Source organism: Poecilia mexicana, unplaced genomic scaffold, assembly GCF_051168715.1.
Source record: "Poecilia mexicana isolate PSO_F unplaced genomic scaffold, ASM5116871v1 scaffold_20, whole genome shotgun sequence".
Taxonomy (NCBI): domain Eukaryota; kingdom Metazoa; phylum Chordata; class Actinopteri; order Cyprinodontiformes; family Poeciliidae; genus Poecilia; species Poecilia mexicana.
The window spans coordinates 14446221-14457498 of record NW_028263389.1 but is presented as its reverse complement, the minus strand read 5'-3'; the positions used below and the strand labels follow the sequence as shown (position 1 = coordinate 14457498).

The 11278-nt window shown below is 38.5% G+C and overlaps 1 protein-coding gene across 1 annotated transcript in view; it reads left to right on the top strand.

Annotated features, from left to right (window-relative positions):
- Positions 1-11278, top strand: part of LOC148153410 (uncharacterized) — a 440640-nt gene that overhangs the window by 429216 nt on the left and 146 nt on the right. The gene's annotated exons all lie outside the window — the stretch shown is intronic.

The following is an 11278-nucleotide window of genomic DNA, read 5'->3' as shown; positions in this document are numbered from 1 at the left end:
GCTTCATTGTGAAGTTAAAAATGCATATCTTATTTCCGAGCCTAAACATTTGGATTTTGATTACCTGACCAAGACCCACCGCTTCTGTGCGTCTAGTCCAAACAGTGGCAAGTTGAGAGTGAAAGGTGTAATTAGACAGGCCACTCTCACGCTGCGATTGTTTCTCACTTGTGAGGGGAAGCGCAGATTAATGTTGAGCGCTAAATAAGCAGCAGACAATGGTTCCACAGACAGGCCGCTACCGCCTGGGCTTGGCCTCTAACCTCCCCAGCAAAAAACCAGGGGCGTCTGGAGGAAATGACACCATTGCAGCCTCTGAATTAGAATGGGGAGGCCTTTTGTGCATTACAATATATTACATATTATTCAACCAAGCCCCCCTAAAAGTCGTACTATCCCTGAAAAAGACCGAAAAACATTATAAAAAATATTGTTTATTAAAAAAAGAGACGAGTCTAGGACAGATAGTAAAGCTCGGGAAATTTTACAAGATTTTTGTTCCCGAAAAACAGGTAAAAATAGTCACTTTGATGCAATCATTCTTTTATATATTCATTTTTGGCAGGCAAGCGTCCATCGTGGTCACTACTGTCCGCTTTGTTAAAGGACAAGTGAAAATTAACTGCGATATCATGTTTTTTTTTAAGTTGCCCGCGTTTAATGGTATGCAGCAAAAATTACTATTTCACCAGTTTATGAAATTATCAGTTTTTTTTATTTTTTATTTTTTACTCGAGATGCAAGATTTTTGCAACTTGAGTCAATCCCTTTCAATTCCCTTTCGCAAATGAAACCCTTATTTCACTTTACCGCCTTTTAAGCTATAAACTGGTAAATATGTGGTAGCATTTTCTTATTTGGCTGAGGTGTTTTCTTGCAGCTGTTTGGTTTTGTTAGGTACTTTGAATTAGGATTTTTGCTGTTTCATGCAAAACCATCCTGCAAATAAATAAATGTACGCCAACTCTGTTTTCATCATACCGGTTGCCTTTTTGCACTCAAAAAGTGCAGTAAGGCTTGTATCTTTTGCATTCCACGTAAATGTGCAATAAATAGTTAAAACATGTGCAGTCAGTTTGGGCAAAGGTTTTTGTTTAAAACTGGTTTTCTTGTTGTTTTGACTGTTAACGCTTTTAACAAAGAGCCATGCAGCTGTTGCTGTTGTGCAGAGGAAACCTAGTTCATGGAAACCAGTCATAGGCCTCGATGTCTGCAATGATTTCACATGTTGAACGCAAACATCACGTCCTTGCAGGCCTTGCAGTCGCTTAAATTTATTGGTAGCTGCGCATGGAGCAAACCCATGCATTTAAAAAAACATATGTATATTTTTTTAAATAAACATACTATTTACTAATCATACACTGAAATGCTTTGCTTGTTGCCATTCCAGAAGTCCACACTAACAAATACGACCTCTATTTGCACTGTTCCTGTATTTTCTTGTACAAAAATAAGAACAATACGCTGGAATGTGTGCATATATATATATATATATATATATATATATATATATATATATATATATATATATATATAAGGGCGCACGTATTTTACCTGTTTTTCATAGATTATTTTTCTAATTTTGTGAAGACAAAGCAACAAAGCTTAAACTTATGTATCCCTGCATGCAGTCAATGTATATGGCAACATCCACATATAGCTCCACTCCCCCTCCCTCTTCCTGACTCGTGCACGCGCGCGCACGTAGACACATCACCCCTCCCTACGCCTATAAATCAATCGCGCGCGTTGTGCGCATGTGCCCTGTCCTTGAGTTCCTATAACCTATTTCATTCCACACACACCCCCACCCCGTCCTCCCCCCCGCCTCCCCCGTATCTCTCCTGGTAGGATTGTCGTATACGTCAGTACTATGGAGTACTACAAAAGGTGACGCGCAGGAGGAGGATTTGTGAATGGACGCCGTGATGTGTGCCAGCTCACTGATCAGAGGGCGGTGGGACCTTCTGCAGATGCGGCCCCACCGTCCCCGTCCTCCCCCCCATCCACCCATCCACCCATCCCTCCTTCTTCCCGGTCATCATCCTTGCCTCCAGATGAATGGGGGTCCCCTAAGATATCGGCTATGTCACCATCGCAGGGGTCGCACCAAATCCTCCAGCTTCCTGTGTCCTTTCAAAAACCTGAAAGCACGTCTGTTCTATTTGATGATCCTGTATGATTTTTTTCCCTCCCTTTTTCACTTTTTTAAGGTCTGGAAGCCGGCTGCCCCCTGTTTTTTTTTTCCTTCTTTCTTTCTTTTCTTATCCTGGGTCGCCCAAGAGCATGGCAGCCGACATAGAAAATATTAGAAGCTAAGAGTGGGTTAAAAGACGGGATGTAGGAGTGGAAACAGAAACAAAAGTCAGTCGGTAACTGACTAAGATTTTTAAGCTGAGATTTACACCTGTTAAAATGTGAAAATAAGACAAAACAAATAAGATCTGAAAGGGAAGTTAAACATCGTAAAGCAATCCAGATGTTTTGAGTTCTATTAAGCAATTAATAATTGAATCTTATTGCATGGGTTCTCCAAATTGCCTAAATTATGATGACCCTTTTTTGACTAAATATTTGTCTTCACACGAATCATTTCCCCTTTTATTTATTCGTCGCACATTGCACTGCAGCTACATGATGTCTATATAATTTGTTTGTATTTTTTTTTTTTCGTAATTTCATTGTGATTGCAGAGAAATCCTCTGGAGTCGCCACGCTGTGGACTTTGTATCTGTGGAATCTTCTGCTTTTAGCCCTTTATAGGTTTTAATAAGTCTTAATCCGTCTGATCGTTGTGGCGTAGATAAGTCTCATTTGAATTGAGATTGTTCTTTCTTCTTCTTCTTCTTCTTTTACTTCTTCTCCTACTTCTCTCGACAGAAGCCTCAAACGGGGCTTAGCGCAAACAACTACCACCCTGAGCGCAATTAGGGCCTCAGCTAAATTAGATGAAGGCTAATTGAATGCAGCTGAGTTCCCATCAGCGAAGCCCTGAATGCTGCACGAATGTGGGCAACAATCCCCGTCTGAAGGTCAATAATTGCTTTTTTTAAGTGTAGGTGTTTATTTTGTGAGTGATCAAGTTATTGAAGGGTTCCACTCCTCTCCTTCATCGTTTTGGAAAGAAAGCGTGTCACAAACTAAAGTCACAGTTTTACAAACTAGCGTCAGCCGCTAGTTTGTATATAAAACTGTGACTTTATTTTTATATATATATATATATATATATATATATATATATATATATATATATATATATATATATATACAGTCATAAATAAAATTTGCACGAATGAAATTATACAGAACCCATAAGAATCAAAGTGGATTTCATGAATAAATTGCGCCTAAATGAAAAGTATAAATATGTAAGTAAATAAAGTCTGTACACAAATAAAGACTGCTTGCAGTGAATTAAGTAAATAAATTGTCCCGCATTTATTCCCCCCAAATAATGATCTGTCTTGTTTTATTTTTTATAAGTCAAATGTACATTAAAATCTCCCGTCTTTTAACCCACATGCAACTTTCTAAACAATAAAGAAGTATTTCATGAATGTTTTGATGTTAAAATAAGATAATAATGCCATTAAACGTTTGTTTTTATGTACATGGACGCACTTTATTTTATCCCCTCCATTAGTATAATGCATATTCATATTCAAAGAGCAGCTACATGTCTGCGATGCTTAACTAGTGCCAGGCCCCTGACTTGTCCCGTTGAACTACAGGTCTGCAGTTCTCACAGTGCGGAGGTTTTACTCCTGACACCAAGGAATGCTCTGTCCGCAGTGGCTATTCCTGTAAGTTTCCAGGCTTTACATTCCCATTCTATCCAGAACAAACAAGCCGCCATGCGATTGTTCCAGAGTTAGCTGGAGAGGAACAAAAAGAGTTAACTTGTCGACAATTATTTAAAAGAGAGATAAAAAAAGAGAAAAAGTTTGAAGAAAAGAGCGTGCAATGTCAAAAATCATCAAAGCAGCAGCACCTGTGCGCTGTAGTTTGCGTTCATCCCTCAAAAGTTGTGGATCTTCCACTCTCTTGTGCGGGCCAAATCTGGGATGTTTTGGATTTTTGACATGCCAGGGAGGGAGGAACAAGTGGGAGATGGACAGGTGGAAAGCACTTGCTGCAGAGTAAACACAGATTTCTTGCTCTGAGAGTTTAACCAGCCTCTACACAAGGAAAAATGCAATAACTGGAAATTCGCGTAAAGTTGACAGAGAGCCTTTTCGACTTTCTCCTGACGGCTGCACGCAATACAAAGCAGAGTCAACGTTTGTCGCGCAGCTTGATGACTCCTGTTCTAAAAGTCGCTCAAACACGAGCCTGCAAAAGAAAGCACACAAACGAGACCCCGTAAGTGAGTTTTAAAAGTGTACCTGAAGTTGGAAAATATTTATGTAAACTTTAAAAAGCATTGCTTTATCTAGATTTTATTTTTTTTACTTTTTAAAGGTGAGAAAACAATTTAAGCTATGTCCTTGCGCTCAGCTCCCAGCTTTAATTATAGATAAAGGAGGTCAGCCAGGAGCGGTTACCCGACCCCTCTCCCTGTGTGGCACCGCGCCCTTTGCAGTCAAACTCGCCAAAATAGTGCCGGACTCCCCCGAAAGTGCCATGTGCGCCCAAGTTCCTTTCTCCCCTTCCCTCCCACGCTGCCGCACCTGAGTTGTTTTTACCCCCCACATCGCGGATATGTTGTGAATTTGTCACTTATCGGGAGCACGGGCTCGTTAGCACCGCAGCACTAACTTTCAGCCCTGCCAACTCTGAACGTTTCTCAGCTGAGAGGCGCAAAGCACGTCTGCCCACACACACAGAGAGTAATCAGTACATGGCAAACACTGACCTTTGAGGGTGAAGCTGCAAGCTTTAACTAGGTCATTAAGTGTCCATTGATTTACATTATTCAAAATGACAGCACATAGACTTATTGTGTAAGATTTACAAATATTTAGAATGTGCTCAGTTCTGACTTATAACTAATGCTAAATTTGTATTTTACTGGGACTCATTTTGGGATAACCAACATAAGGTACTAATGCAAGGAATGGAAATGACACAGAAAATATTTAAATAGAAATCTGTAGTGTGGTGTGAATTTATGTCCAACCCCTATATTCTCGTTCCCCACAAATAAAATCCTAAAACCAGCTTGTCCTAAAAATCCACCTTATCAAACGGAGTCCGCCTGTCATTGAGTTCATGTCAGTATATCTACTGCTGGTCCCTTACGACCTTGGAGGTTCATTAGACAGGCACTCGGATCCAAAACTTTTTTTTTTTTTGCCAACGTACGAAACTTTAGTCCTGGTCTAAAACATCCAGAACACTGTCATCATGACTAAACACAGTAGTGGCAGCATTATAATGTGGGGATGCTTTTCTTTTGCAGTCAGTCCAAAAATACTGGAAGAAATCAATCCTGCCAGAGGCTGCAGAATAAACATGTAGCCAGACCAAAGCATGTTCAAGAGTTAGAATGGTCTAGTCAAAGTCCTGACTAAAATTTGATTTCGAATATGTAAGGCTCAGATATTGTTGTTATCAAATGCTTCTCTGTCTAGTTTGACTGAGCTTGAGCTATTTGGGCAACAATTCCAGTGTCTAAAAGAAATCCTAAAAAATAACAGCAGCTGTAGTTACAGGAAAAGCAGTTCGACAAGGTGTTGGGAACTTAACATAAATGTATGGATGTAACACTTCTCAAGATATTTGAAAACCAAAAAAAAAAAGAAGAAAAAATCAAAAATCATGCGTCCTTTTAATTTCTTTTTGCAGTTGTCCTCTACATTGTGTTGGTCTAGCACGTTAAATTCCAATAAATAAACAAAACTTGTCTCTCTTTTGTTCTTTGCTTTCTGATTTCCTCTCAAGTAAATTTTGAGCCTGTCGACCCGTGTTCTACTTTTAGCCTTTCTGTCGTTGAGTTCCTAAAATTGGTCGACTTCGAGACAGATAGTGGAATGGATCTTGATTTATTCCATTAATTTTCAACGTCATTGGCCTGGCTGATATCGCAGAGTCCGATCTGTGTGCTGTGAGATGCTCTAGGTGTGTTTAATTTACACTGGCAAGAATTTGCTTGGATGGCATGCATAATGTGGCATCACTACAGGTTTACGCTGTCATTTTTATTATTGTCCTGCAGAAGGAAGAGGAGGAAAGCAACATGGATGTGGCTGAGCTCGCTGACTGAACTGATAAATCCTCCACTCCACCGTGATGATCACGACGATGGCTGTTTATCCTTTTAAAGTTGATGCTGTATCAGTGTTGTTGTTTTTTTTTTATTATTTATTTTTGGGTAATTTACCATGGAGCAAAGCAGGAAAAGTGGGAATAATGGCCTCTAAACATGCTTTAATGGAAAAGAGGTGTGAACGGATCATTTACCCTGCAGACAGAGGTACACAGAGAAGCCAAAGAGTAGCCTGAGACTGCCATTTGAATGGGATCCGAGACGTAATTTGATCTAAAATGGACTCCAGTCATTCACCCTCCTCCCTCTCTCCCATGGCATCAACTGTAATTCATTATTCCTGGCCGGCACAGGCAATGAGCCTGTGCCGGCCAGGGAGGACAGGAGTGGACAGGAGTGGACTCTGCTCTGGTGTAATGAAGACTCAGTAGACCTAAACGGCCCCCTTCCTCACTTTCCTCCCCTCTCTCCCTCCATCACTAATACATACACGCAATCTTTCATTATCTATCAGAGGGAGCAGCACATTAATGCTGCCGAAGACCTTTTGGCGGAGAAATAAGAGTGTGCAAGGATTTTCTCCACTCTCAATCTATTTCATTGACCTTTTCCATCATGCATGTAACTCGGCTTGCTCGCTGCAGCGCCAGTTAAATATTCCAACAATAATATTCCTGCTGCCACTTAATAATGCATCTTTTTCAAATGCAAAAATGTATGTCCATCAGACTTTAAGGAAATTATATATAAATCTTTTAAGTTATCAATGTGCTTTCTTCACTCGGACATGCAATTTTAACACTTTAGAGCTTATTTTCTCAGATTACAGAAGAGCACTCATTTTATGATTTATAAAGACAAAGAACACTTGCATTATCAAAAAAAAAAAAAAAAATGTTGAAGAACTGCTGGTTTGAGAAAGCTTTTTAAGACATTTCAGTTCCCTGTCCCTCCACTAGGGGTCCACATATGTCTTGTCCAGACTGGCTGAGAGGAAAAATACTGTCATCTGGTGGTAACAGGAAAGACAATTTCTTCACTTTATTTGGAGGCAAAGCTTCCTTATATGTAATTTGTGCTTTATTGCAAAAACATTTTTAGATGGATTTTGAGAAGTTCTCAAAAGCATGGTGGGTTAAAAGAAAAATTGTAGAGTGGAAGGTTTTCAAGAAAAGGTCACAAATATGACTAAAGCTGATTTAAAGCATTCTTTAAATTAACTTACTTTTTAAAACTTACTTGAAGTGACTTAGAATGCACACTTAATAATGTGTGAGTTGTAAGAGTTGAGTTGTTTTCCACATCTTTTATATATGTTTATATAAAACATGTTTTATATAAATATGAAAGTATGCCGACGGAGTTTAGTACACACGTTCAGGATACTTAGTTTTTACTCACCCAACTAGATGTGACACAAGGGAGAGAAAAACAAAAGTTAAGCTATGGATAAAAAAAAAACTAAAAAAAAAAAACTGTTCACTTTTTAATGTATCACCACACCATGCCACTTTATTTCTAAAACACTTAAAATACGACATAGCAGCTGGTCGAAGTGCTGCACAAAAATAAAACAACAATAAAACAATATGATAATTAGGAGAAAACAGAACAAATATTACAACTACTTGTGTTAATATCTGTTAAACTCTGAGCAATTTAAATGACTTTGTGTGAAGGAGAAACATTGGATCTGCTGATAATTTTTTATATTATGAAATGTGTACACAGTCATTTTATCATAAAAACAGCAACTGAAGAGATTCTTATTTACACATTGTTTTCATTAAGAACCTTTTAAATATCCCTATGTATTTGCTTTTATTTGTGTCACTTTGTTTTTCTTTATTTTAAACAGTTTTATATATATTTGTTTAGTCATGAAACACTGGTAGTTTCACATGGGAAAGCTGCTAAGTAATATTTATAGATTTCAATAATTCCTTAATCAAAGCTACTTAGTAAAAATGAACAATATATATGTTGTGTATTAATTATTATTACAATTGTATTTGGAATTATCATCGTCCTGCCAAAACACCCAGCTGTGTCCAAGGTTCAACCATCGGAGTCAAAGCCTCACTGTCACAGGAAATGAAATTGGTCGGGTGTAACCCAGGACCCTGAAAGCAGATAAAGATGATGGAACACCACTATCAGGGATTACAATAATGGGAGTTTAACATGACCACTGACTGAGAAGAAGCAAGCCAAAGAATAACCACCTGTTGCAATATAGACACCTCTAAGGTCAACTAAGAGCAGCTGTCCACGCGAATAAGTCAAATAGTTTCTGGAGAAGCTTGTGTTTTTAATTGAATGACATAATGATTGGACTATTTGGCCACTAAGAAAAAATATTTTCAGGTGTCGAGCTCGGTGGTGGTAGGGTTATTCTGCGGTTCTGTTAAGCTTTCTGTGACCACAAGAGGGAATTGTGAATCATAATCGCTAGCAATATATCAAACCTGGCTTTGGATATAGCATGAAATCAAGAGGTCAAATGTCCAAGAATTTCAGCTGTTTAGTTTTGCAATAACTTGTTATAGAACATTCAACTTAAATATTAGCAGGGGTGCGAGGTTATATTTAAACCTGTGTAACACAATAAATTGATAGTTTTCTTTTACAACCATTGAAGTTGTATGTTGCGCTCCTCCAAAAATAGAGGAGTTCAAACCAATCATTCAAAGCCCAAAAGCAATGTCCAATTCATGTAAACTTCCGTCTTCTTTTTCTTCGTTTCCTTTTTACACATTTGTACGTTTTTGTTCATTTATGCGTTGCATGGTGGATGTTTCTATCTTGTTGCTGCTTTATTGCAACTCCTTCCCTTCCAATCAATAAAGATTGATCTCACCTCAGCTGGGGCCATCAGGATGAGAGAGACCGTTCGACCTAACTGACTCCATTCCGTATTTGTTTCAAAACAATAGTTTTTTTTTTTTTTTTAAGACGTAAAAGTGAAGTGTGAAATAAAACAGTCAAAAGCAGATCTACATTCAGAGCTCCCCTGTTTTTTTTTGGGGGGGGGGGGGGGTTTAAAGCCACCAGAATGCAGCTCGGGTCGGTGTTTGTCTGCCAGGACAGAGCTAGAGAGGGGCAAACCGATAGATCAGATTGGGGCCCAGCCTGGCCCGTCTCAGTGCCCTGGAGGAAGGATTGAGCTTATGAGTGAGAGGGGGTAGGGTGGTGGTGCTGTTGGCAGAGAGAAGGTGCCTTAATGGAGTCTTTCAGTTTGCTGTGGCTGTAAATGAAAAGAGGCTGAAAGTCAGCCAATTACCATTCCTTAGAGGAGCGAGAGAGGGCATGTGGCGCTGGATCATTGCCACATATATATATTTCTATATAGATATATCTATATCTATATATAGATATATCTATATATATAGATATCTATGTATATATCTATATGTATATATCTATATATATATATAGATATATAGATATATATCTATATATATATAGATATATATCTATATATATATAGATATATACACAGACAGACAGACTTCCATACATAGATAAATAGACAGAGGGTTTATTCAGACTAGCCTCCAGACATTGGCTGTTCTCCCAGAAATTTTCCCCCAGTGCAAAAGGTTAACTGTCAGTCCCCCACTAGGTATAAATAGAAGGCTGCCCTGCAGAAAGGCGTGTTCTGGGATGGGGCAGACAGAGGCAGGAAGAGCAGGAGGGGCAGTCTCTTATGATCCCAGTGACACACAAGTGGGAGGGCAGCATTTTCAGGTCTATTTGGCTCATTGGTGATGGTCCCACAAAGAAGAGGAAGGAGAAGGAAGATGCAGCCAAAGACATCATGGTGGCTTTGGGGACTGACAGAGCGCAGGGACAAAAGAGCGTCTTCATCCATTGAGCTTCGCCGTGGCAGCAGAGACAGTCACCAGCTCCCCAGACAGCTTAATTCTGATATAGTCTGAGACTTCAATAAATTCAAGGGGCTATAGTAAACGCTGTTTGGGTTAGTTGTGTTTTCACCAACAATGGAAGAGATGTTGTTTTTTATTTGTCTTTCAACTTTTATTTCAGAAACTGTTTAAAATCAGTGAGTTGCAAACTGTAACTGTTTTATATAGCTTTTCAGTAACGGGATTCAATGAAATCTTCCCTGTGTAACATTTGTGGTGAAAATGGTTCCATTGTTCCGAAGGACAAGATGTGTTTTTCCTAACTTGTGAAATTGAAACTAAAAAAACGTTGACGTGCAAGCAAAAACTCTAGCATAGCTGCTCTATAAGGAGAAGGATGTGATTTTTGATTGTTTCTATGAAAAACAGAATAGTGTAAAGAGCCTGAAGGCGAACCTACACCCCAACCTGAAGTCTTTTGCCGTTTTCCTTCATGTAGCTGCAACCGTCTTTCTTTTATCAACTCTGGCCAAGTTCCCTTTTATGACGCTACCACCACCGTGTTGCATTGAAATTTTTTTTTTACCAAACACGTATGCAAAGAAAAACGTTCAGGTTTGGTCTCATGTGACTAAATCTCCTTCCTCCACTTTCTGTGGAGGAAGGAGATTTTCTCAATTTTCAAGCTTCACTGGCACTGAAAGTGGTGATTAAGTTGGAAAGACAGATAATTTTACTACAATACAAATTAATATTTGACTTCATTTTAAAGAATCAACTGGTGTTTTTTTTTTTTTACATAAAAAATGTACTCGGATCACTATTTAAGAAAATAATCTGATGTAAAACTCAATTAGGCAGTTGTTTTGAATAAAGAGCAAAGTGATGTGTATAATTTGTAGAACCAGAATTATTAGACAGTATCTGCATCATACAAGAAATCATCCGAGCACGTTAAGATTATTGCACAAAAATGTATTTTGCATTCCTGGTTCATGTGTGTGATTTTATGTCTATCATGTTCGAAATAAATAAATAAAAATAATAATCATGATTTTTCACTTATGTTATCATAGACTTTTTTTCTTAAATCATTCGGTGAAAACTGCATTTTCTATATACTTTGATTTTCAGTATTAAACATTGTTTAAATATAAAAAATTCATTCTTTCATCCCTTCATGATTCTAATGACAACA